General features: G+C 36.4%; 1 pseudogene; it reads right to left on the reverse strand.

Moving 5' to 3' along the window:
* Positions 1 to 1,919: 1,919 nt before the first annotated feature.
* LOC122309290 lies at positions 1,920 to 23,541 on the reverse strand (annotated as a pseudogene).
* Between the last annotated feature and the right edge of the window lie 4,441 nt (positions 23,542 to 27,982).

Consider the following 27,982-nt stretch of genomic DNA (forward strand, 5'->3'; position numbering starts at 1 on the left):
CCAGAACAACTCACAGCACAACAACGGTTCGTCACAAATAAGGTATCCTCAATTCCTCCAACTACCTCCTTAACAAAATGGAAAGCTATGGGTGGAGACAAGCGACGAGTTGAGGTTGCCATCGCGTGGTGGCGCTGGTGGAGGCGGGCAACGCGGGTGCTAAGGGACGAGTGGTTCCTGTGAACTCCTCCCTTGTTCGAAATGGTATGTGGGAAAAAAAGGATGGGTGGTGATGGGCAAAGGCAGGCCGACGACAGGGATAGTGACGCTCGAGGGTGTTAGGCAACGACAGGGAGGGGGGGAGGGGGGATGCGAGAGCGGGATGGGTTCAGAAATGGGTTCATGCATTCAAAATTTCAAATTGCAATTGAAAAAAAAAAATAAGAAGAAAAGACAGCCACGTAGTGTGTGCAATGTGTACACTGCTACAATAGTTGATCCGTAGAAGAACTCTTAAATTTCAACAGACCTTGATCATTTATTATTGAAAAATACTATTTCCACATAAACTTTCTATCGAAAGTTTTTACCGAAATGCATTTAATTTTTTTTACTTAACGATAGGAATTGTTTTTAAATAAATTTATGATTTAAAAAAAAAAATTACTATGTATAAGTCTCGTACACCTCACTTTTTAATTTTTTTTTTGAATTGATTGTTTTTAAATTAATTAAATTTCTCTACTTACTATTCATATACCAAACATTTGATAAAAGAAAAAAATTAAAAAAATATGTGATTTGTGATATATATGCTTATGATTAGAATTTTTCTTTTAAAATATGTTTAAATACTTTTAAAAAATGTTGGGGAAAATAGTAAAACAAAAAACTGATCGGTGGGATTTCTCTGTGTGAATCATCTGTGGACATCGCATTGTCCTTTATTATTAAAGGAGTCACATGGCCATGGCCATGTCAGTGAGGACGAAGTCTCGGGACATTTGGGCCATAGCTTTATTCTTTTAAATAAAAAATGGAGACTTTGAGTAGATTCTTGTGTCAAAATAGTAGGGTCGCCGCAATATGAAATATTTGTATAAATTTTATTTTACAAATTTATAAAGAATAAAGATAAGTTTACTATACTATTATCACTTATTTATTATTTTATTGTATTTAAAGTTTTTTTTATTTTTTTATTATTTGTTTTAAATGGTTTTTAACATCTTTAATTATTAAAAAAATAATAATTTTATTAATAATTATTTTCTTAAATATTAAATAAAAAATTAATATAAAAGTGATAGGAAGATAATAAACCTAACATTAATCTTTTATCAAAAGATGTATTAACATAAAAAATAAATAAAAAATAATCGTCTGAGTTGAATGATTGTCTTTCTATTGACTTTTTAAGGTAACTTCAAGGGGACTTGTTTATGACGTTGCTTGCCCTGGGATTCGGGCCAAGTTTTATGCCACCCAACATTGGGGCAAACTTTCTCCACCCTTGGCCTTGGGCAAGTAACGAGAAAAAGTAGAGTGCTAGCCTATAGGCACACTACGAAAGACTGTCCAAATTGCCCATACCCCAGACAAGCATGACGAAATGCAAAGGGTCACTCTCCTGTGGAGCACAATGGAAAATAAAGTTCTCACCAACAAACAAACTAAACTAAAAGCAAAGTGCTCACAAGATAGTAATAGGGTCAGTTTCATAAAATAGACACAAAAAATAGACAAATATCTGATTCTCCCTGTAGTCTTTATAACCTTGTGTCACCACAAGCTAAGGTGCTTGACTCGATCTCGCTTGAGGGTTTGGGAACTAATGATGTAATTGATCGGATAACCATAGATCTTGACTTCTGAATATTTTTCCGACAACATTATGCAATTCAAGAAATTGTTGCTCATCGACGTGAGTGTACAAAAACAGCAAACTTGACCTCATTGCTCGACAAACACGTGAAAACTTTGCTTTCAAAGCGATCTTTGCTCATCCTGGGCTTCACACAATGTTTACCTCTTCATGGTGCTCAGTTAAGATAAGTTTCGATCATGCAGTAATACTAACAATAGGCCATAGCTTATTTTAATTTAGCATTACATCGAGGGTTATATAGTCATTGGTTCATGGAGGATGTAAATGTTGGAAGGAAACCTCAATAGATTTGGCTTTGAAAATGCTCAATTTCAGCACTATAGCATCCAAGATGGCAAGCTTTTGGGTAGCGTTGTGAAGCACATGGCGGCAAGAGTTGCATTAACTTGCAAGACTCAGCTGGAATGAGGCATCAATTTGGCTTGGCAGTAATGCGAGTACACGTGCTGACTTTTCAATTATAACTTACCACTGATCTCCTGCTGAGGTACCATTTGTTCTTGTTTTAGTAACCACTGAGCAAGCTCCCAAAATGCAACTAAAAACTTGATCACAAGGTAAATGATGGTCCTAAATATATTAGAAAAAGAAATTATTGTTAAACTTATAAGATACACTCTCCCAGTCAATCACTAGTCATCGTCACTTTCATAGTTTTGGCAGAGTGATAGCAGTCCACCGGAGGTCACTACCGGATTGTTATCTCCGGAGGTCACACCCTCTAGTTTACTTGTATTGGTTCTAGCCCCTTGTTTGTTTCCTTCCATTTTCACTAAAATACTATCATCAGAAGCTGGTTTCCTAACTGAAATCCTAACGGTCGAAGACTTGAATACAAACTTGGGATTGCCAGCAGCCTCTAAACCACCTAGATTTTCTGTCAACAATTAAACATGAATGTAAGTCTCTAAAGGAAAATACTGCAACTCAACCAAATCAATGACCCCCTTTTTCTAACTGAAAAGAAAATGTATAGCATATTTTAAAACATAATTTATTTTTTCCTTCAAATTGAAATAATTTTCATGTGACATTTTTTTAGTTCTTTAGATGGCTAGTGTGCAGTTTCAACACGTGTCCAAATATAATTTGTCGTGACGTGACAAACAGGTACCAACAGATCTATGTGAATTATACCCAACATATATATAGAGCCAACCAGAAGATGCTATCAGAGCCATAAAATGCGGAAGTAAGTGAAGATAGAGAGAAAATGAAATAAGCAGAAAGATTAATGGCAAGAATTAAACATGAACATATATTTTTGGCGTCTCAGACGGCCAATGCATGAAATGCTTGATATGAATATTGAAGAAATAATGAACCAAAACTTTCAAATATTATTAATTGAAAGTAAATATAAACAATACTTTAAACCAAACTTACACAAGCTTGAAATAAAGAAAAGAAGAGAATGAAGGTGAATTGAAGCTTGCAAGTAAGTAGGAAAGCAGTTCTTGCTGAGGGTATGTTTCGGCTCAGAAAGTTCTGCCCCTTAAATGAAATGAAGAGCCCTTTTATAGAAGAAGGAAGCTCTTTTACAAATAGTGAACCCATAAATTACGGGATGAACAGTGAACAGTGAACAGTGACTTTTTTACTATTCACTTTTTAGAAAGTATGGACTCGTCGAAAGTAGTTTTGTCTTCTTTCGCCGAAAGTGAAATATTCTTTCTGCACTCAAAGCACCGAAAGCATTTTTGTCCCAATGTGTTGTCTGGTTGTGCCGAAAGCAAACTAAAATGATTAAAGCACCGAAAGCATTTCTGTCTTCAATGTGCCTGTCTGATTGTGATGATCAAACCATCTTTCCGCCCCCAAAAAGTTGAGACTTCGGGGTTGAGAAGAGGCCAAATGGTCGGGCATGATTCAATTATCACCCAGGTCAGGAGGATAGGGTTCTGAGTCATGACCAAAAACATTACTGTATGGAGCAGAGGCTGCCGATTCTGCTGACGAGGCTTCTGACTCCTTATCCGAATCGTCACTGTCGGAGGCTCCTTCAATGGATTCTTCAACAGATCAATTTGTAAAAGTAAATCCTGCTTCTTTGGTTTTGAAGAAGAGGATGAACCAGTAGAATCCTTCTTTTTTGCTGAAAATGATTTCTTCTTCTGCTTTGATGAAGAATTCTTTGAACTGGAAGCTTGATCACTTGAACCTGGAATGGCTGGATATGTAATCAAAGCTTGAACCGGGGTGGGGGAGGGGAAATCTTGTTTATCCTTGAGGTTAGGAACAACAAGGGGAAAATCAACTGATATTCTTGAAATAATGTCATTTGTATGGGGAAATTTATCCCACCATTTGACAAAATATTGGTGAATCGGAATATGGTCTTTTTTTAGTGTACTACCATCTACAAATCCAAGGAATTTTGTATTTGGCACAAAAATGGAGCAAGGGCGGGAGTAAAATGTCGCGTCCTTTCATTTTTGATACACTGGAAATAGTAAAATGTTTGATAGCCTGTTGAAGACTATCAGGAAATAAATCATTAATGGGGCCAAAGAAATGCCACCATTTCTGAAACCATAAAGGAAAAGATTACTTGCACTTCTTGTCGAAATTGAAGAACCAAGAGTGCTGCATAACTGGATTTTGAAACAAAGGAAACTTTAACCATGCTTCAATATAATCATAATAATTATACTGAGTGTTAGAATCCTTGATTGTTTTGAAGGTAGAAGGGTGGGTTTCCCATTCTTCCTCTGTGATGACTGAAAGAATATAACAATTGTGAAAGATGATCTTTGAAGGATCAACTTTACAATAAATGGGTTTAATGGAAACAGAACCGGTGCTAACCAAGATTCCAAGATAATAGGTGAGGTTTTTATTTGGGTCTTCTGGGATCCAATGGAAACCTCGGGGAAAATAATCAGAAGCGATTTGGAAATGATCTGTTTTTACCGATTTCTCAATGTAAAACAGAGTTTGAAACCAAGCTTTTAAAAAATACCAAGCTTTTAAAAAATATTCTTCCATATTAGCAGAGGGAAATGTGGGTTTTACCATAGCCAACGGATTCGCATATACATCGAATGGAGCGGCTGAGGTAGAAGCAAAAGAACTGGGGGGAATAGGCCTAGGAACATGTCCTAAGCTGGTAAATCTATTGGCTATCTCCAGTGGGGAGGAAGCCAAAGTTGATGCAGATGCCGGAGGCATAAGCATTGGTAAAACAGGTACAGGGGGTGGTGAAGTAACCGGTGGAACTGGTTTCTTCTTCTTGCTCATGTTTTCTGCAAAAATTCACGGGTAAAGAAATCAGGGATCGAATTATCAAAACCTTTGATAAATTCAATATCATAATCAAAAGCACTTAAAATAGCTTGCCATCGTGCAAAAATCTGTTTTGATGCAATGTTTTTAACATCTTGTTCTAAAACAGTTTTAGCAGTTTTGCAATCAATGCGTAAAAGAAAATGCTGATTAAGCAAATTACTTTGAAATTTAGAAATACATAGTACTACAGATAAAATTTCTTTTTTAATAGTACTATAATTATACTGTGCATGATTCCAGGTTCCGGAATGGAAGCAAACAATTTGTTCAGAGGAGCCTGGTGAAACAATTTGTTTCAGGATGCCGCCATAGCCTGCGTCAGAGGCGTCAGTTTCGACAATCTTGAAGCTATTTGAAGTAGGAATTCCAAGACACGGAAGAGTTTTGACATGTGTCTTGATTTGTTTAACAATTTTGGTGTGAACATCAGTCCACGGAGAAGGATTGGAACACAATCTCGCAAAAAGAGGGCAACATTGTTTTCTCATATCCTTGTAGAAATCTGAAATATAATTTAAGGAACCAAGAAATCTTTGAAGTTGGTTTTTGTCAAGGATGACATCGGGAAATTTATCAGCAAATTCAATGGCTCTTTGGATGGGCCTAATTTTGCCTTCAAAGATGTCATAACCAAGGAATCTGATCTTGGTTTGAAACAGTTTAATCTTTTTTGCAGAAACAACTAGTCCATTTCTTTTGATGATCTCAAGAAACGTTTTAAGATGTTTCCAATGCTCATCAATAGATTTAGAGAAAACAAGAACATCATCTATGTAGACGATGGTGAAATCAGTGAATGACAGGAAAATATCATTCATAATATTTTGAAATTCACTAGGAGCGTTCTTCAGCCCAAATGGCATGACGTTCCACTCATAGTGACCGAATGGAGTAGTGAAAGCAGTCTTGTATCTGTCTGACTCCCTAATTTGGATCTGCCAAAATCCGGACTTAAGGTCAAACTTGGAGAAAATAACTGCATCACTTAACCTATGAACCAAGTCATTCTTGTTAGGGATGGGATACCAAATCCATTCTAACACCTTGTTCAAGGGTTTGTAATTAATGACTAAACGGGGTGTACCTCGCTCAATCTCAGCATTTTTCTGAACATAAAAAGCTGCACATGACCAGGGTGACTTACTATGCCTGATGATATTCTTAGCAAGAAGATCCTGGATTTCATTTTTACAAAAGTCCAAAGTTTCTCTATTCATTTGAATAGGTCTTGCTTTTGTTGGAATTAAATTTTCAGAGAAATCTTTAACATAAGGTAATGAAACAACATATTTCTTCCTATGCCAGAAAGCATTAGGAAGTTCCGAGCAGATCTCATAAATCAAAGTTTTTTGAAAATCTTCAATTTTAGATCTAAGCAGGAGATCATGCAAATTATCAGAAACACGTTTGAACTTGATTTCTTGTTTAAGAAAATCTAAATGTTTTCTCTTTGCAGAAAGTAAAAACACAGATCTTCTAGCAGTATCACGTTCAAACTTAGAGGCAAACTTAAACTTAACTTTCTGTCCAAAGGGGTCAGTGGTGATCCCATCGACTTCAGAAAGGAATGGATAAATCATGTTAAGAAAATGCATACCAAGAATAACATCATGGGTTAAATTCTTAACAAGCACAGAAGGAATTTTAAAGCAAACATTATCCTGGCAAACATGAGCTGTGTTCAACTCATAACGAATCTTCATCTTAGATCCGTTTGCCAAGAATAAATTCTCTTCGGACTTCTCGAAATAGGAGGTAGGAACTAAGCCTTCTCGGATACAATTAAGATCCGCTCCTGAATCGATCAAGGCAATAGCAGAGAATCTATATTCATGATTAACAACAATTTCTACCAAACAAAACCATTTCTGTGGAACAGAACGGTGAACTAAACAAATTTCCTTAGTTGGACTAGAGGGTTAAGCATGGTCTGACTGGTTTGATTCTTCAGCAGAAGGACTGTCATGATCAAATTCTTTATCCAACTTTAAACATGCTAAATCTTGTTTAAAAGATGCATTTTCAGATTTGAGATTTTTGATCTCTTCTCTGAGTTTAGTAATCTCTCTTTTAACAAGAGACACTTCATGTTGTAAATCATTTAATGAAATATCTTTGGGTTTTTGTTTTTGAAAACGTCCCAAAGTTTCTTCAAAAGAAATCTTGCCCTTGGAAGTCGATGGCTCTTTACGAGTCATTGTTTCCTTAAGCTTTTTGAGATATCTCTCTTTAAACTCAGGGTCTTGAATCTGTGAGATAATAGAGAGGAGCATGTTTTCATGTTCCTGCTCTTTACTCAAAATAGGTTCTTGCTCTCTTCCTCCTTCTAAAACATTAATTGTTTTGACTTTAGAAGCACAACAAGAATCATTGCATCCAAACTTGATATTTGGTGAGTTAATATGATTAGAGTCGGAGTGGTAATCAGATCCACTAGAACTAAGTTCATCATCATCCGAAGATGTAGGAGATCCATGTTCGAGTAATCGAAACAGATCTTCTTGATCGACGGCATTGATATTTAACTCATTAAGCTTCTTTTTAAAACCCTGTGGCTTCTTTGTACACTTATTCGCATAGTGTCCAGGTTGGCCACAATTAAAACATGTTCCCTTTGCAGGGGTTTTTGAAATCTTTTTATGAAATGGTTTCTTTTTTGAAACCGATTTTGAAACAGGTTTTTTATAAAATTCCTCACGGGATTTGTTATAGTTCCTGCGAGGTTTTTCAATCTTTTTTGAACTTTTTCTGCGCTGTATAGATGGAGCAATAGGAGGAAGGCCAAATTGTTCGCAAAAGTTTCCCATCTCATATTTGGCTTTCTTTCTATCTTTCATCTGTTGAGCAATCATCCTTTGATCATTGCACATACTAATACCAAGTTTCTGAATCATACTTACTATGTCACCGTAAGTATAATCATCATAATTTAGATAACCCGTAATATCAGTAAGTGAGTCCTTTACCTTAATGGCGAACAAACGGGGCAGTCCATCAATGAACTTCTCCTTCCAGAAAGGTTTTTGGGAATCCTCTCTAAGCATAACACGAGACATAAAAACATCTTTATACCAACGATAATTAGACATTTTATTGCATCGCAGGTTATTCAAATAATCAGAAACTCTATTTGTGATGTTGGAAGGGGTTCCAACAAAATGTTTTACTATGGTAAAAATCAGGGTATTGACACCATCAGGGGACCCTTGGGTTCCTTCCCTTCGATCCTCTTCAGGTGGCAAGATGGGCAAACCATCTGTGTCTCTTTTGACAGCAGAACGGATGGTTTCCCTTCCTTCGGTAGTGAGATGTTTGTCCCACCAAGAACGAAGCATCCCTGAAAATCCACTGGTCAGGATATCAACAATCTCAGTCTGGCTGAGTTTGTTGTTGTAATAAGCAATAGCAACCATGGACATATGATTCAGAGTATTGAGGATTTCTTGCTCAGAGAATCCATCAATATTCCATTCATACATTTTGTCAGCAGATACGAAGAACTGAGAGTGTGAACCTCTCTCTTCGTACTGTAAATCAGGAGGAGTGGGTCTAGAATACTAGTTTTTCGTGAGATCTATTGGTTTAATGTCTCTCGAATATATCCTGGCAAGTTCGGGTTTTTCGACTTGAAAACCCTGAAATTCTTTTTCAATTAAATTAATTTTCTGAATTAAGGAATTATCAGACAAAGAAACATCATCATCAGAATTTCAAGTATGCACAGAAAAGGAATCATCAAAATTAACTCCTGGGCCGTTTCTGTCTATAACAGAACAAGAGGGTTTTTCTTGCTTAACTTCAGCAAGCATCTGATCAAGTTTAGCCATTGTATTGGTCACTCCAAAATAGATTTTTGACCTATCAGCTGGCAGGACGATCAGAGGTTTTTCAATTGTTTTCTTTAAAACAGGTTTTTCAAAAACAGGTTTTTCAACTATATCCTCTATACGGTCAAGTTGTTGACCTATTGTATGGAGGGTCTGATTGACGAAATTGTTTTGTTCTATGATCTTCTTTGTTTCTGTAAAAACATTTTCATTCAGACCTGGATCCGAGATTTTAAAAGGTGAAGCTTTCACTTCTTTCCTTTAACAGAAACAAGGATGGTTTCTAAAGGAGGGTGGCTAGTTTTTACAACTTTCCTGCCTTCTTCTTTAGTAAAACTTGTTTTTAAAACATTCAAATATTTTGAATTATCTTTCTTTGAAACATAATGATTTTCAAGGAAATCGAAGAACAAAATGTGTTTATTTTCTTTGTACATCTTTTTCTTCCATTCTTTTCGAATATTCTGTTTCTCAGAAACTGAGTAAATCTTATGATAAGTTTTTCGCTTATCATAGTTTTCTTTAGACATAAAATCAGCATGTAAATTAATCATATCAATTACAAGCAATTCAGAATCTAAATCATTCAATACTTTATCCAAAACCATTAGACTGGGATGGATAGGAGCAACCATATCAAAAGTTGTAAGAGATGTTGATTCAACATCATCTTCTACTTGTACTTCTTTCTTTATGGATTTACCTTTGAATTTAATATCATCCTTGGTTGAATAGTAAGTAGAAGTAACCTGGGACTTAGTTGAAATTCCTTCCAACTGTATATCTTGGTCAGAGGGACCTTCTTTTGACTGAAGTTCCCTGATCTGGATCGAACGATTAGGATTTTCATGATCCTTCAAGTATCTTTCAAGATTTTTATCTCTCAGATCTTGGTCCGAACTAAACGAAGACCTAGAACCAGCAAAAGAATTTCTTCTCTCTCTACTTAAAGGTTGGTCAAAAGAAATCTTTACAGTACCATCAAAATACTGTTGAATACTCTTAAGGTCTGAGTTTTGAGCTGGAATTTTCACAGGGGGAAGTTCCTGCTTTAGTACCCATTCATCCGGAAGAGTTACATCTTTCCAGAAAAGCATCTTGGGTGTCGAGATGCTAGAGTTCGAAGTTGAACTATACATCAAGACGATCTCATTTTTTGGAGACTTAATCTTAGCCTTTGGCTCAAGGCTAGTGCTTAAGACTCTATAATAGATGCGGTACACTAAGGATATCGGTCTGCTTCCTTCAACCATATTAAAACCAGAGGTCTTAACATTCAAAGTTAAAGTAGACAAAACATTCTTATCAAATAAATCAACAGTTAAATCAGGATAACAATTAAAATGAACTGGTCCATCAACTAGGGAGGTTTGAATGATCCCTAGAACACTATTATTGTAATCCAAATGTCTACCATCATGTAAACATAAAAGAACACAAGCATTAATACCTTTTCTTACCAAAAGTATAACAGCAATCTGAACAGAAGCAATATGCATGAATTTATAACCTTTTTCTTGAAAAGAATTTATTATTTTCTTTTGAAATAGAACGCAATGTTCTTGTGTTCTGGAAACAGGAAAAGTTTGTTCTATGGTTTTAACATGAAACAAGCTTTTTTTTTTTGATTGAATCCAAGTGCGATGATAAAGAGAATCAATTTTGATCTTTGGCATGTGCCATTGATCAGAACTATTTGAATCATTTTCTGAAATCTCACAATCTTATTTATTAATAATATCAGGAGGCATACCTGACTGGGAACTAGCAGATGAGCTAGATCTATACATCTTGCTCACCTTGGTAATTACTAAAACAAAACTCTTGGGTACATCCTAAATCTAGGTCTTTTCGTTTTCCTAGTTGCAGGACTCACACATACCGGAGGGCCATAAGACCAAAGCACAACCTCTATATCCCTTCAATGTCCTTCACATGCCTACCCGGCTAACACGGACTACAAGGAACTCCGGAGGTATCTCGTAGGGTCTATTCGACTGCGGTGGTGTACAACAGGAAAGAGAGAAAATAACTAGAAACAGAATGAACTTAGAGTGTTTCCAGAAATTATCAAGATAAGAAAGATATAAGATAAAGCAAAGCTGTTAGCAACCAGAACCAGAAGATGGCTCTGATACCACCGTGTTGTACACGGTTGGGTATATATATATATTTTATAGGTAAAATTATAATTTTATTGTTATAAAAGGCATTGCCTAAGTATACCGGTAGCATACAACAAACATGCCTAATTACATCTAGGTACTAGTGAGTGAAACATACCCAATATATTATATATATTTTTCTAAACTTTTTTATAACAAGGACTAATTAGTAATTAGTGCAAACCCAGGTACCAATAGAGCTATTATCTCTAAAATAGATTACTTGAACAAAGAGAAACTGAAAAGTTGGAAAAAGAAAATAACATCAGTTAAACTAAAATAGTATATTTACATTGCCCTTTGGACAACAACGATACCATTTAGGAACCTAATGGCTACAATGCTATTAAGATGTCAATAATAGTGGTAGTGTGCTACTAGGAAGGGGGAAAGTATCTGATACCTTTGTTGGTGGAGCTATCGACAAAAGTGGCTTTTGTCAAAGAATCTGTTGGGTTACCAAGAGGCTGTTCAGAAACCTTTCTCCTCTGCATTGAAATCATGTGCAAACACAAAGTTGAAATCTTTTCAGCATAATCCTAATTTCATACAACTATTAAACCTTCCAAGTTTTAGCCTTCCAAAAGATATTGGCTTACAAACCCTAAACCTTTTCTTCACCATCTATAATCTAAAATAGTCCACTTAATATAAACAATTTAGATGTATAGCAACTCCTTTTCTTTTTACAAGTAAAATAGAATTTTATTAATAGACGTAAATAGGCATAGACCAAGTACACCAGAGGTATACAAACATCATACACCTAGTTACATAAAGATGTATATCAAATCTTTTTTTTTTTTTTTTTTTTATAAGTGTATATCAAATCTTTCCAGTATCAAATGACTCCTACTTGAAAAACTAAAAGAACCCATTATAAAATTCTGTTCAAATTATTTTACACTCATGCATAGGTATTGCTCTTGTATATGTCACGCGTATTTGGCTTCACCTATTTAATAAAATTCTTATTTACTGATAAAAAAAAATCTGTTTAAATTATATCATGAAGAATTTTTTTTTTTTTTTTTTGATAGGTAAAAGAAATTTTATTAATTCTTGTAAATAGGCAAAACCCAAGTACACAGGGAGTATACAAGAAAAGCCTAGTTACAAAAACTACGTACTACGGATAGTAGCATACAAGTCATTAAGTCTCGTTCCATTCCATGCAATAGAGTGGGCCCAAAGTAACAAAGTATGAAAGAAAAAGTCCCTAAAGCAGTCCGGGGAACGCTCCTTATCTTCAAAACAGCGGCAATTTCTTTCATTCCATGTGCACCGCATTAGGCATAAATGTATCATCTTCCATATACCAGCGATCTGGCGATTGTCCCTAATCCTTTGCCATCAAGACAATAGGTCTATCACCCTCTTGGGCATGACCCATGCAATGTCAAGCCTCAAGAAGATTGCATCCCATAAAGCCTTAACTACTTCGCAATGAAGGAGAAGATGGTCCGCTAATTCGCCTAAGCATTTGCACATGTAGCACCAGTCCATTACGTAAAATCCACGCTTTCTTAGTTTGTCGATTGTTAAGATTTTACCATAGGAGGCCACCCAACCAAAAAAAGCGACTTTGAGGAGAACATTGCTCCTCCAAATGCTCTTCCAGGGGAAAGCATTGGAGGAGTGGGTCGACAAGGCTTTATGGTATGAGCGGACCGAGAATTTCTTGTTCCCTGTGCCAATCCAAAGTAGTTTGTCCTCCCTTCCTGCCCTTAGCTTCAGCGAGTATAGCACTCTATAGAACTCAGTGATGTCCCCCATCTCCCAATCTTGTACAGCTCTAGTGAAACTCACAGACCAAATGATGGAGTTAGAATTAATGCACATATTATCAGCCACTGAAGAACCTTGATCCAACGTGATCCTATAAAGAGAGGGAAAAGCATTTTTCAAGATCACGTCTCCACACCAACTGTCATGCCAAAATTTTGTCCGCGTGCCTCTTCCCACCTCGAACCTACAGTTGCCAAGAAAATCATCCCAGCCCTTTCGGATATATTTCCAAACTCCCACGCCATAGGCCCCTCTGACTTCATTTGAGCACCAACCTCCCCATGCACTCCCATATTTGATTTCTAAAATGTTTTTCCAAAAAGCGTCTTCCTCAAGATGAAAGCGCCATAACCATTTCCCAAAGAATGCCTTGTTGAAGGTTCTCAAATTTTGTAGGCCCAAACCGTCACAAGATAATCGGGTGTACACTTTTTCCCATTTGATCAAATGGAACTTCTTTGTATTCTCTAAGCCTCCCCATAGAAAGTCACGAAAGATCTTTTCCAGTCTATTCGAAACCGCTGCAGGCACTGGAAAAAGTGAGAGGAAATACGTTAGAAGATTGGATAGCGTACTCTTAATAAGTGTGATTCTCCCGCCCTTTGACAAGTAGATTCTCTTCCATCCCACAAGTTTGCCTTCAACTTTCTCCACGATTCCTTCCCACATTACCTTAGAATTATGGGGGAGCCAGATACTTCATTGGCAATGATGTGACTTTGCATTCCAAGATGGCAGCAACTTCTCCTAAGTTATTAACCGAACCAACAGGAACTACTTCCGACTTAGATAAATTCACCTTGAGACCAGATACAACTTCAAAGCAAAGAAGAAGTGCTCTAAGGGAGCGGATCTGATCCAGATCCGGATCACAAAAAATTAGCGTATCATCGGCGAAAAGGAGATGAGAAACCACCATGCTTCCACGTGTTGAACCACCCGCCGAATAACCCGAGATGAAGCCTGTAACCACTGCCCTGTCCAACATTTTGTTCAGTACATCCATGACAATGATGAATAAGAGTGGGGATAAAGGGTTCCTTTGTCTCAAACCCCGAGAGCTGTTGAAGAAGCCTTCGGGAGTGCCGTTGATCACAACAGAAAATCTGACAGTTGTAATATAGTGCTTGATCCACTGACACCATCTTGTCCCAAAGCCATACCTACTAAGAATATACAACAAAAAATCTCAGTTCACATGATCAAAAGCCTTTTCCATATCCAGTTTACACAAGATACCTGGAGCGCCGGTTCTGACTCTGCTCTCTAGACATTCATTGGCAATGATGACCGAGTCTAAAATTTGCCTTCCTTTTACAAAGGCGTTTTGTGATTTCAAGATGATCTTCCCCATGACTTCGCTCAACCGCATCGCTAGGACTTTAGAGATGATCTTGTAAACCCCACCTATCAAACATATAGGGCGAAAATCATTCACTTCCACCGATCTTGCTCTCTTGGGAATAAGAGCAATGAAGGAGGCATTAAGGCTCTTCTCAAATTTCATAAAAGAGTGAAATTTCAAGAAAACCTTCATGATGTCCTCTTTAACAACTTCCCAACAAGTGTGAAAAAGGCCATTGGAAAGTCATCTGGTCCTGGGGCTTTATCTTTGTTCATACCTTTTATCACACCAAACACCTCATTTTCTTCAAAGGGCCTCTCCAACCATGCGGCGGTAGTGTGGTCGATGGAGTCAAAAGCTAGGTCGTTCGTCTTGGGTCTCCAAAGGTATTGCTCTGTTAGAAGCTTCTCAAAGGAGTGGACAACATGGTTCTTAATTTCATCTCGGCCCGATATAACCCTGCGCTCCTCATGGAGTACCTCTATAGCGTTGTTCCTTCTATGAGAGTTTGCGACCCTATGGAAAAACTTTGTGCTTCTATCCCCTTCCTTTAACCAAAGGGCCCGCGATTTTTGCCTCGACAAGATTTCCTCCATGAGTGTGATTTTTTCCAGCTCAGCAAGTACAACAAGTCTTCTGGTCTTGTCCTCAAGAGATGATGTCATATCTACTTCTCTCTCATCTAGCTGCTGTAACTCCGTAAAGAGTTTGTCCTGCTGGTCTTTGATGTGCCCAAAAACTTTCAAATTCCATTTTCTGAGATCGTTCTTTAATGCTTTAAGCTTTCCTGCTAAGACGAGACTGGGAGAGCCTGTGAAAAGATAAAAGGCCAACCGCGAATGGATTTTTTCAACAAATCCGTCAACCTTTAACCACATGTTCTCGAACTTAAAGTATTTTCGTCCCTACTGAAGACCTCCACAATCTAGTAATATGGAAAAATGATCCGAGCAAAGCTGAGGAAACCGCTTCTGACACAAATTGGGAAAGTGAGTCTCCCAGGAAAGAGAGACAACAAACCTATCCAGTCTCAACCAAGCCCTTTTGTTTGACCAAGTGAAATCTCTCTCTGTCAAAGGGAGATCCACCAAGTTTAAGTCAAAGAGAAGGGTTGGGAAGTCAGCCATAGCTGAGCCCAAATTAGAAACCCCTTACCGCTCGCTCGGAAACCGAGTGATGTTGAAATCGCCCCCGATACAACACGGAATATCCCACCAACTACATAGGCCAGCTAACTCATCCCAGAGAAGTTTTCTGCTACTATCATCATTTGGTCCATAAACTCCTGCAAAACCCCAAACAAAGTCATCATCCACATTCGAGAAAGAGCATGCTAACAAAAATTCCCCGACAAAGTCCTCCACGAGATTGACTACTTGCTTATCCCACATTAATATGATACCCCCTGAAGCACCCTTAGAAACAAGAGTGGTCCATCCTGCATAAGGGCAATTCCACAAGCTTCTTATTATGTGCCTGTCAATAAATTTTAATTTTGTCTCCTGTAAGCAGATGATATCTGCTTTCCAATCCCGTAATAAGTTCTTCACTTTGAGGCGCTTGTTCGAATCATTCAGGCCACGAACATTCCAAGATGATAGATTATGAAGAATTGCACAGGAGTAGACGTTTTATTACCCTCAAAATGATAGATTATTTTTTATTTTATTTTTTCAAAATCATAGATTCAATCCATACTTACCAAACAAACTTAGGAAACACAAACCATCATTACAGCATCGCCATACCTTCAGATTATCACCAGATGTTTCACCATTGTCATTTGGAAGCTGAATCATATCTGCATCATCATCAAGATCTTCATCATGAATTCTTCGAACATAATCTATTGGCTTCTGCAAAATATTTTCAACATAGCTAAGAGGCAAACATCTTGCATACAAAAGAAAGGAGGAGGGGGAGGGAGAGGGGGGAGGCTGACGTTGGAGGTAACTAATAGAAGTAAAAATTCTGTACTAACATGAAATATTGATTTTATAAGTGCTTCATCCTCTTCTTCCAACCTTTTCTCCTGCCAGCATAAAAATCAATTAATACAGTCAGAACCAAATGATAATACTAGAGAGAGAGAGAGAGAGAGAGAGAGAGGGGGCAAAATAACCTAGAAATATAAACTACAGTATGAACATATATTTATGCAAAGACGCCAACAGTTCCACTTCTAGAAAAAGGACAAACTGTAGAAATTTTTTATAAGTAAAAGGAGAAACAGTAGAATTAGTTTATGTGAATCAAAAGATACGCCATTACAGTAAAATAGCCTTACATACTGTTTGAACAAGTGGATTTGACTAATTTGCATGCATGTGCCTTGTGCACATATAGAGACTAATTTGCATGCATGTGCCTTGTGCACATATAGAATGAAGTGAAGTAAATAGTTATGGATGTACGTGAACAAATTTCCCCCAAGAAGTTTACAGTGTAAATAAAATTGTCGCAGCCAACTAAAGAACTTCTCATAGACAGGAATACTGATGCAGTCCAGGCAGCTAAAACCAGTGACCCACAATTGAAGCAACATAGAAGAGATTTGATCCGGTGGCTGGTTCAAGAAAGATATTAGACAGGGAAATCAATCCATTTGTTTATTATGCCTGACAATGGATAAGTACTCACTCAATATGAATGAGAAAACTGTTGAACATGCAATCCTACAAAAGAGCCCAACCGACACAATGAAAGTGACTGTGCAGCCCAGTGGAATTTAGTAACAATAGTGATTCGATATACTTTTGCACTTAAGGAGCAAAACTAATCTAAACACAGAGACTCAAGGGGCTTATACGTACGGATAGAATGGGTTTACCTTATGCTAGGCATTAGGAGTATTGGGAGTTTTGGTGGTTTTTTTGGGGCTTTTTATGGTTGTAATTATGGTGATTCCTCCGCCTTAGTGAAGGTTTTTTAATAAAATATGGAGGTGCTGTCGTCCTTTCTTAAACAAAACCCAAAAAAAAAAAAGAGAGAGAGAGAGAGAGAGCACATTAATCATACCTTTTCCCCGGCTGTGCGCTGCAAGGCCTCAAGCATGGCATCTACACTCACGGTAGCATGTCTAGACTGCAAGACAAGGGAAAAAAAATAAAAGACAAGAGAGAGAAAAAAAGGGGGGGGGGGGGGGGGGGGGGGGGGGGGGCAATGGTATCAAACTCATATTGACCTCAGGTTCAACCCAGGTGTTAATTGATTAATAAAGCAATAATGTTATACAACATGATGATGATCTAAGGCAAAATGTCTACAATTACGAAAGCTATTTGTGCCCTGGATTCCATTCCTCTCACTGTTAAGTGTATACTTGATTAAATAAAACCCATTTACTAAAGAAAGTACCTTCATAGACTTCATCTCATCTAACGCAGCCAGGATATCCATCTCTCTTTGAATCCAAGGTTCTGTTCTCTAATGATTTCATAGCATCTCCCATCTCTTCGGCATCCCTTTTCTGTCTTTCCATCTCTGTTACCTGATGAAAAGAACAATTAATTGACAGAGTCACAAGTTCTGTTGATAACAATGACAGGGATCTGGCCACATAATATATAGTTGTGCACAGGAAGTTCTAGGGCATGCTTGGTAAGTGAATTTCTCTAATTGTTGAAAATTCTTCGATTGAAAATTTCTATAGAATGAAAAGTTCTTTGGATACAAATTTTATGATATGTTTCTATTGAGTTTGGTCAGAGTGGGTAAAGAAAACGAAAAGTTGAAATGATAAAAATGTTTTGCAATGGATTTTGTATTGGATATTGTGAATTTGTGATTTTTATGTCCCAAAACGAGGTAAATACTGGGACGAAAAAAAATGTTTGGGTGGTAATTTTTTTTGGGATAAAGATGTTTTAAATGAAAGAGAGAAGTATTTCTAAAACCTTTCTCAAACCACACATGCTTTAACTTTTTACCTCATCCTCTTCACGCCAAGGTTCAAAATTCCGTGTGGCACCAGACTCAACAACATAGTCTGAATTTTTTGGATCTGTCTTCATCGCAAGCTCCGCAGAACACTTTGTACATTTGAAGTAGAATCGAAAGATTTGAATTCCTAAATATGTCTGCAACCGATTAAAGATAAGTGATCTTTGTTCATTAATAATCACATATTCAAATCTCAAATGAAAGAAACCAGCAAAGAAAGTACAAAACACTATAGAAAACCAAGAAGGAATATTAATCATAAAGATAGTAGTAAGGCTGGGGGGGCTCATGCATTCAAGACACTTTCTTTGCTTTAAACAAGCTATATCATGACTCAAAACGTGGTACAAAAAATTATAGATCCTTGGCTAACGTACTGTATCTGGAAAAGGAAAAGGAACATTAACACATTTAAAGCCAGACAGTTCTTCAAATAACTTTTCAACATTGTGGGGGAAAAAATGTTCTAGCAACACAGCATGTTTCTTTTCAGTCCGCATATCCCATATAATCCTCACTTGAAGGCAATAGACAGGTCTTATATCATCACACTTTTTTTTATAAGTAAAAAAACTCTTATATCATCACACTTAATGATGATGGGAATTGAAATTAAACAACTTGCAACCAGCAATGCAGAATACATGGCATTTTGTTGACTTTCAACTGAAGCATACAAATAAGAAAAACCTAAACTTCAATTTCTTTGCTCAGGAAAACAAAAATATAAGACAAACAAATTAAGTGTTAACAAGTATAAAAACTCCAATAATATAAAATGAACAAACCTCGAGTTAACAAGTATAATCTGACATATAAGTGTAATGCAACTTTCAATTTAGATAGAAAGCCCTAAAACAAAGAACAGGGATAATTACCTCGCCTATGACATCCTCTTTGCAAGAATTAAACTTGGTGCCCTTGTAGATGTAATTACCGCAGGTGTTGCAGCGAATGCTCATGGGGAGCATCATGCGCACCTTCATTTGCTGGTTCTTTGGCCTTCGAACCCTCGGCAGCTTCGACGGATCGAAGTCTGGCGGATAGTACTTGTTCAACACCTTTCTTTCTCCCATCCTTCAAACAAATTCCCCAAGCAGCACTTCTGATCAGACTTCGAGAGGACGACGATCGTCGGTTTATTCCAAATCGTGACTCTATGTATACTGAACACAGAATATCATAGAATCAGATAAATGTTTCAGATATCATATTCACATTGTAAGCAATAGAAAAACAGAGTACACAAATTGCTCATGTCAACACCAATCATGATAAAACGTCGGATTTCAAAGTTCAGATACTGAGACTAGTGCAGAATATAACCGAGGTTGTTTTCATCATAGTATGAAGTTTATTCAGAAAATCAACCTCATTCAGTTTTAAAAAAAAATCTAGCATAGAAGTACCACTTATCAGACTTTTGCAATGTACTATCTAAGCCTTAAACCCGAACAATAGCAATATTACAATCTAATCTAGAAAAAATATTACTAACATGTTAATAACTCATTCCAATACAAAACCAACCTAACATTGGGTTTATAATGGTCCAAGTACAACATCCAATGCACTACTACACCAATAGATTAGCCCAACTTCCTTGTATTTGCTTAAAATTCAGCACAATGCACCTCACCAATAACAATCATACCCTCGAGACATCCGAACACTAACCCACATTTTACAACCATCCCTCCTCCAACCACGAAATTACAAGAAGGGGCCCTTCAAACATCGACCAACTATGAAATCGCTCAACTACAAACATGGACAACTTCCAACAAGCACCAATCATAAGAGGCACGAAAATTAAACGGTGGATGCAACCACCGCCCCGAGATTGGGGCTTAGCGGTTTGGTCTCAATCAGAGGCATGGAGGATGGTGGCAGCAGCGCAACCAGTACGTGTAAGGCGGCGGCAAAAATATGTGTAACACCCCGTTCCCGTGGGATAGAAATGTTACTAACATACATAATATAATGCCCGGTAAAGAGATTCATATCCTAAAACATCTTATTTATTGAAAGCATTAATTAAACAGAATATAACTGTTTTTTGAAAACGTAAAACTGAGAACGTAAAATAGAAACATAAACTAACCCTACGCGTGACTTTTTTTTATCCAAAACTCATAAAAGAAACTAAGTTCTTGCACTAGATCTACTCTTGATCCTCCAGCTTTACGTCCTTACAATCATCATTTGAGACAGTTAAACGTAGAAGATAATAAAGAAACAACAAACAAACAAAAAAAATGAGTCGAAAACTCAATAAATTGTACATCATAAGACTTAATTTTTTAAAGATTCTTCAAACAAACATATATCATTCACAGATTCTCATAACATGTCTATTCATCATCACCTTGAGCTGAAACATACATAATCATGGCGAACATATAAACACGAATGCATAAATTACTTATTTATCTTGTTTTTCACTTATTATATGGTAAACCACGCTTGAGTCCGTGGCACCCCATAACTTGTCATAACATGAAGTGAAACACGCTCGAATCCGTGTTTCACTTAACATAAGATGAACCACACTTGAGTTCATGGCACCGCATAACATAACTTGTGATAAACACGCTTAGATCCATGTCAACCTTAACATAACTTGTGATGAACACGCTTAAGTCCGTGTCATCCTTAACATAACTTGAAGTGAAACACACACTTAAGCGTGTTCATCCTTAACATAACTTGAAGTGAAACACACTTAGGTCCGTGTTTCACTTAACATATGATGAACCACACTTAGGTCAGTGGCACCGTCTTAACATAGCTTGTGGTGAACACGCTAAGGTTCTTATCACCCTTGAACATTTTATCTTTCTTAATGCATGAGAACTTATTTAATATCATGAACTTTTCTATCATGGCATATACTTGTAAATGGCATAGCATAACATGACATATTCTTGTACATGACACAAGCTGATCTAAACATAAACATTCATGGCATACATGATCTGAGATCTATATGAACTTTACGTAACATACTTGATTTAAATGCTTCATGACATTACATAGCATATATGATTTAATCACTACATGAACATGGCATACATGATACAGCTACATGAACATGCATACATAAACTGGCTATTTTATTACATGGCATACTTAACTTAAATTACTACATGAGCATTTCATGGCTTCCATGTGATTTTAGAATCACTCACTCTATCAAACAACAAATTTATTCATACAAGTATAATGTCATAATTCATCAAACATCGTGAAAGGAATCTAACATTGCTTGTAGCTGAGCATAGACAAACATTATACTTTCATACACCATTAGAAAATTTACAGTACACATGCAATTTATATGATCATACTAATTAACTCTTAGCACTGCTTTCACAATCTCACGTCGTACCTCGTTACCTTTACAAGGCATTAGACGTTACTAAACTTTTCCAGAAAACATGTCGTAGCATTCTAAATACTTAAAATCCTACCATAGAGATAATTTAATAAATATTCAAATATAAAAAGATTACATAAAATAATATTATTTCAAAACTCATATCATAATACTTAATATTCTATGTAAACATATAACTTAATAATTTTATAAAAAAATCTAATTAAAGCTTAATTGGAATATCAACTAAAATAATAGGCTAAAAAAATAATATAAAAGAATACATTAAAAGTATACTTATATGCTTAAAATCCCTTAAATATTTTCTGATAAAAACAAGTCTATGATTACTATATTTATTTAAGTAAAACAGGCCACTCAAATAAACTAAAACAGTTTCTCATAAAACACCATCAACTCACATTAAACAGTATGCTAATTTATAAAATCAAACTACTTTAAATAATAAATATTTTCTGAAAAATAAATAGTAAAACAGTCCACCCAAATTAAACAAGTCCAGTTAAAAACTAAGTCTAATAGGTTTATTAAAAAAAACTAGGCCCAACACCCTTAAAAGGAAACCACTTGGTCGAATGGCTTAAAGCCCAAAGGCCATTGTAATAAAAAGAATCTGGCTCAAGAGGCTATAGGGGTCAAAGGGCTTACATGTGATTATGTAAGCATTGAAGGGGCTTTTTGGGAAGTCTGGAACAAAACAATTAAAATGAAGGAAAAAGCTAACGGGAGTGGCTCAGATCACGTATTAACTAAACAATGGAAAAGAAAAACAAATGGTTGTGCGATGCTCACCGAGAGGAAGCTGAGGCAACGGCGGCTCAAGGGTGACTGGGAGTGACCGGCGACACAACTGGGTCCTCTGGGCAGTGGTGCGACGTGAGAGAGAATGAGAGGGTTAGAGAGAAACTGAGAACTGAAAATCACGAAGACACAGAAAGAGATCCTATCGGGAACTCACCAAAAACGGTGCAAGGTGCCTGATCGGCAGTTTGTGAGCAATTGGAATAGTGCTCCGACCTCCTTTGTGTGGTCGATAGTGGCTGGCCACAACACCCAGTGGCTCTGGTCAGCAACAACAGAGGGAAAAAAAAAAACAACGGGAACGGCTTAAACGGCGTCGACGTACGTCGAGGTGAGAGGAAAGCTAACCGTCGGCGGCCTCTGTGGTGGATTCCGGTGAAGTGGCGGCTGTTTGGTTGCAGAAGGTGGGTTCTTGGCTTGTAGAGGCTGCTACGGTGCTTATGAATTTAAGGTTTCTTGTGTTTAATTCTGAGGTTCCGTGGAATTTTATAGATGAGAGAAACGGCGATGCCGTGGGTAATCGGGAGGCATTTGAATTCAACTAGAATTTAGAAAACTACTCCCATGAGGAAAGAAACACTGAGAGGATAAGAGTTTTGAAGTGTTTGAATTGAAATTAGTTTCAGATAAGAAAAATACTCACTTCGGAGACCAAACGGAAAAATAAAAGAGATGTATGATTTAACAGTGGAGAAATCCTATTCAAAACAAATTACTACCTCAAAATATATATGATAAAAATAACAATAAATTATTAATAATAATAATAAAATCACTCTGGGTCTGGGTGTTACAAAATGTTCGAGATTGAAACCGAGAGGGAGAGAGTGAGAGTCACAGACGAAGGGAGGGAAGAAAGGCTGAAAAATCCAGGATACTTACTGGCAGTGGCATTGCGGAGGTCGTTGGCAGTGGCAGCAGGGACGGAGGCGAGAGCAAAGACAGTGATCAAGGATTCGGGGAATTGCGGCTTTTGTTGCAGAGGTAACGAGAAACACATGGAGATAAAGATACGGCGGAGGAGAGATGGATTTCCGACAGAGAGAGACGACGTAAACTCAGAACGGATGCGGCGTGCGGCGTCCAACGGAAAAATAGTGAAATCGCAGGTGAAAGGGAGAGAGCGAAACGTGGGGCTGCTGTTTTGCCTGCACAGGGAAAACATAATACCGCGGAAAAAGAAAGGGGAAAGTGTTATGAAATCATATAAAAGAGAGAGTCATAACGTATAATAAAACTTTTAAAATGAGAGAGAAGGAGATAGAACTCAGAAAGGTTATAAAACTTATGAATTTCTTAAAGAATTCAACGATATATATGGGCGTACAAAGGGGACTATGCTTGCTCACTATGCTAGCACTATGCATTATGTATATGTCGGCCAACTTACTATGCTGGTACTATGCTAGCACTATGTACTATGCATATATCGGCCAACTCACTATACTAGTACTATGCTAGTACTATGCACTATGCATTTGACGACTAGATAAATGTGGTCATACAATTCAAGATAGTTTATAACACTTCCCCTTTAGATGACCATATTTAAAGAATATGTCTCGTTAAAACCTTGCTAAGGAAAAACCCTGTGGGAAAAAATCAATGGCGAAAGAAAAAGAGTACAGTATGCATGTGTATCGCCGAGTGCTTTAGGATTGCCTCATTAAAACCTTGCAAAGGAAAACCCAGTGGGATAAAACCTTAGCGAAGGAAAAAGAGTACAATCAGTACAAGTTTTCAAGACATTACTTCCCCTGAAAAGTGCATGATAACAGGTCTTCAAACCTCCGCATTCCAATGTTCTGCATAATCTTCTTAAATGTTGCAGTTGGTAGTGCATGATAACAGGTCTTCAAACCTCTGCATTCCAATGTTCTGCATAATCTTCTTAAATGTTGCAGTTGGTAATGCTTTAGTGAATAAATCTGCCAGATTTTTACTTGACCGTACCTTCTTGATATTAATTTCAACTTTCTTCTCATGAATTGCAATGATCTTCTTGTGTGTATCTGAAAGATAACTCACATCTATACATCCAACTAACTGTGGACTTGATCCAAGTTGATAAAATAATCACAACTGAATCTTTCTGCTCATCACTACTCTTCTGGAGTTGTACACTTCTGGAGTTCTTGTAAATAACACAGTTAGTGGAAAATTCATCAACATTAAACCGCTAACCTCATTTTTTAATAAAAACGGTGGCCAGCCTTTTAAGATCAGACAAGCACCGCGGATTTTCAACTCCTCTGTAGGTGTCAGGCGTGCTGTCAGGCGCCGCAGAGCTATATTTCGTCTCTTTTCTCTTGCTTCACGAGAGATGCTGTATCATAATTTTCTCTATAAAAGAGATATTCAGCTCATCTTCATTCGCATCTCATCTTCTTCAATTTTTTTGTAATCATACTGCATTTTTACTCTTCAATCTCTTTCTGCATTCTTATCCTACAATGACTCAGCGATCTTCTCATGGCCAATATATGAGGTGCTATGCACCTCGTTCATCAGCTGTACTTGCTTCTACCACAGGTGCTATTATGCAATATAATGATCTGACTCATAGGTCAGATAATGAAGCTATCTATGAGCTTGTGAGTCTCGGTACCCGATACTCATCATCCATTGTCGCATTTTCTCAGCGACTGCAATCCAGAACTTGTGGAGTTGACAATCTCCACGAGAATATTGCTATACTTCAGCGATTTCTTCTGGAGTCCAACATGAAAATAGAATTAATAAAGTAAGAGAATAGGAATTTAAAATCCTTACTTAAATCATCTTTTCGATTGCCCACCCCTTTAGATAGGGATGCCATGCAGATTCTTGAAGAACAAGAGCGTTTAAAGAATGAGGTAAAGTGCCTCAAATTTCTGTAATTCTTGCTTCAAGATAATAAAATAATATTTCACAAATATTCATGTTTGTGTTTCTATCTTTTGGTAGATGTTCTGTGTGCTCCCTTTTATTTCTTCTTTAATAATGCACACTTCATATCAAACCCATAATATGAATCTGAAATAGTAATTGTATTAAAAGATGGTATTTCATGACTAATAACATCATCCATCTTCCCTTTGAAGCCGCAAGGGTTTCAGATTTATATTTCAAATATGTGCAGTTTTTATGAGCTCTTCTAGAGCCTCAATGACATTTAAATCATATATATAAATTGCAATAATAGCTTGTTTCCATTTGCGTTTGGATTGCTTTAGATCATATAAAGATTTTTGAAATTTGATAGAATACATATTTCCAGATGTATTCATATTAGAAGTTTCAGACATTTTCTATCCTTCAGGGATTTTCATATATATATCATGATCCAATGATCCATATGCAGTTAATCATGCATATCCAAACTCTCGGTAACTTTCAAGCTAATAAAAATCTCAATATGATTTCAACCACTTTAAAATCATATCAATATTGTTTATTCGAGAAACTAACTTGTGATTTTTATATCACATTTTCATATTAAAAGTTTCAGGCTTTTTATATCATGTATATAAATATCCATTGATATTTAACAAAAATCACCTTTTTAGGTGTTTGGACTTCAAGTCCATATTTATCATATTTTACTTAGTGATATCAATTCTGCAAGAATTGAGAAACTGACTCGTGATTTATATATCACATTTTTATTACATTTCCATAAATACCCACTGACATTCAACAAGCATCACCTCTTTAGGTGTTTGGATTATAAGTCCCGATGTATCATATTTTACTAGTGAATCAATTCTGCAGGAATTGTTTCTTTCAAATTTGGCCAATATTTTACGTCGTATTCTTCGACGATTCTTGATTCACTTTTATCATTATTTCTGGTAATGTCAATTGACATCTCATATGGAAATACATTGTCGACAACAATTTTATTTCTATCCATAATTTCTCCATTATTCATGAAATGTAACGAGATCTCATTATTTTCAGGTACCTGTCCCTCTTCAAGGGAAGACATTTTCATGAAAAACCTCTTTAGGAGGTACTCTTCAAGAGTTTATATAGGAGAATTTTATACAGAGAATTTGGATGGACTTTATTACTTGTTTTGTGGGAATGGCCTCTTCAGGAGTACCAAATTATTTATACCTTTCTCTTTTGAGATACTTTATCTTTTGTATCGATAAGTCTCACATGCCTTTATACATATTTTTAGACTGCTGAATTTCTTAATTGTCCTACAGGGATTTTAATCCTAGCTGGGATTTTAGCAGCTAGAATATGAGACATTTTTATCTTATTGTATCCAAAATTTAATTATCATCTGAACTTCTGGTTCACATATGATAATCAAGATAATATCGAATAATTTCATCTTATTTGCTTTAAGCAAATTTTTCTTTCCACTTCTAGTGGTAAAACTTTATAGTAAAAGAATATTCTGGTTCTTTTATGGACGTCCATATGAAAATCATTCGACTTATCGTAATTGATTTTGGATGATCAAGATAACCATGAAAAGATACAAATATTTTGAATCATATCACCTTTTGATGCATCATAATATTTGATTCAATAATTTGTATAATATCATCTCAAAGAAAAAGCTTACAGCTTTTCCAATACGAGCTTCTGGCCCGAAAAGATATTTATTATCACATCCAATCTCTTAGTTTCTTTGAATGAAACGCATCATTCTTTTCACTTTAGGGAATAGAATGATATAAATTCATTATCATTCACTTCAGGGAATGATATAGATCTAGTAAGACGTGAATAATGATTCTTATCAAAAGCTTATTATTTTGCTCAGTCACTGAAAGTCTTGATACAAATTTAGAATATATTGTGAACGTTTGCATTTCATATTGCTACTTCAGGAGCATACTCGATATTGCTATTTCAGGAGCACATTCGAGACGTTCATTCAAATATATATTCTTTCCACAATTTCAATTATGCAACTTCAGGTGCATAAATTATAATGAGCTTTTGGTACAAGTATCACTCATATGAGATACTCAATAAAATTATTGATTTAGGGCGATCCTTCAGGGATGCTCCATTTCCATTTTCAGATAAATCATATCATCAATAATTTATAACAAGTATAAAAAAATAAATAAAACTTTCATTACTACAAAACATTGCAGAATATAAAAATATTTTATAATAAGATAAAGGAAATACATTAATTAAAAAGGAACACTTTCATGATTAACTCTACCACTAGAATCCTCAAAGAAATTAGAAATATCAAGGCTTGTAATATCTTCTCCATTTATAGAATCTAAAGCATATGATGGTTAAGCAAAATTTGTTTCAAATTTCTTTATTTTTTCTTTTATAAAAGATTGGTATAAGTCAAACAAGTGCTTATCTGTACGACAGATACAAGCCCAATGTCCATTCATACCACATCTATAGCATCCATCTTCATCTTTCTTTAAAAATTTGTTTTGAGGACCTTTGCCCTTTTCTGAGTTGAACCACTTCTGGTGGTACGGTGTATATCTATTATTGTCCTTTTTAGTGTGGTCACTTCTAGGACCTCCACTTCTATAGTTTTTCCTACCATGTCCACGCCCTCGTTTTCTTTGAAAAGATGCACCATTCGCTTCTGGGAATGATGTAAATCTAGTACCA

This window comes from Carya illinoinensis, chromosome 5, assembly GCF_018687715.1.
Source record: "Carya illinoinensis cultivar Pawnee chromosome 5, C.illinoinensisPawnee_v1, whole genome shotgun sequence".
Lineage (NCBI taxonomy): Eukaryota > Viridiplantae > Streptophyta > Magnoliopsida > Fagales > Juglandaceae > Carya > Carya illinoinensis.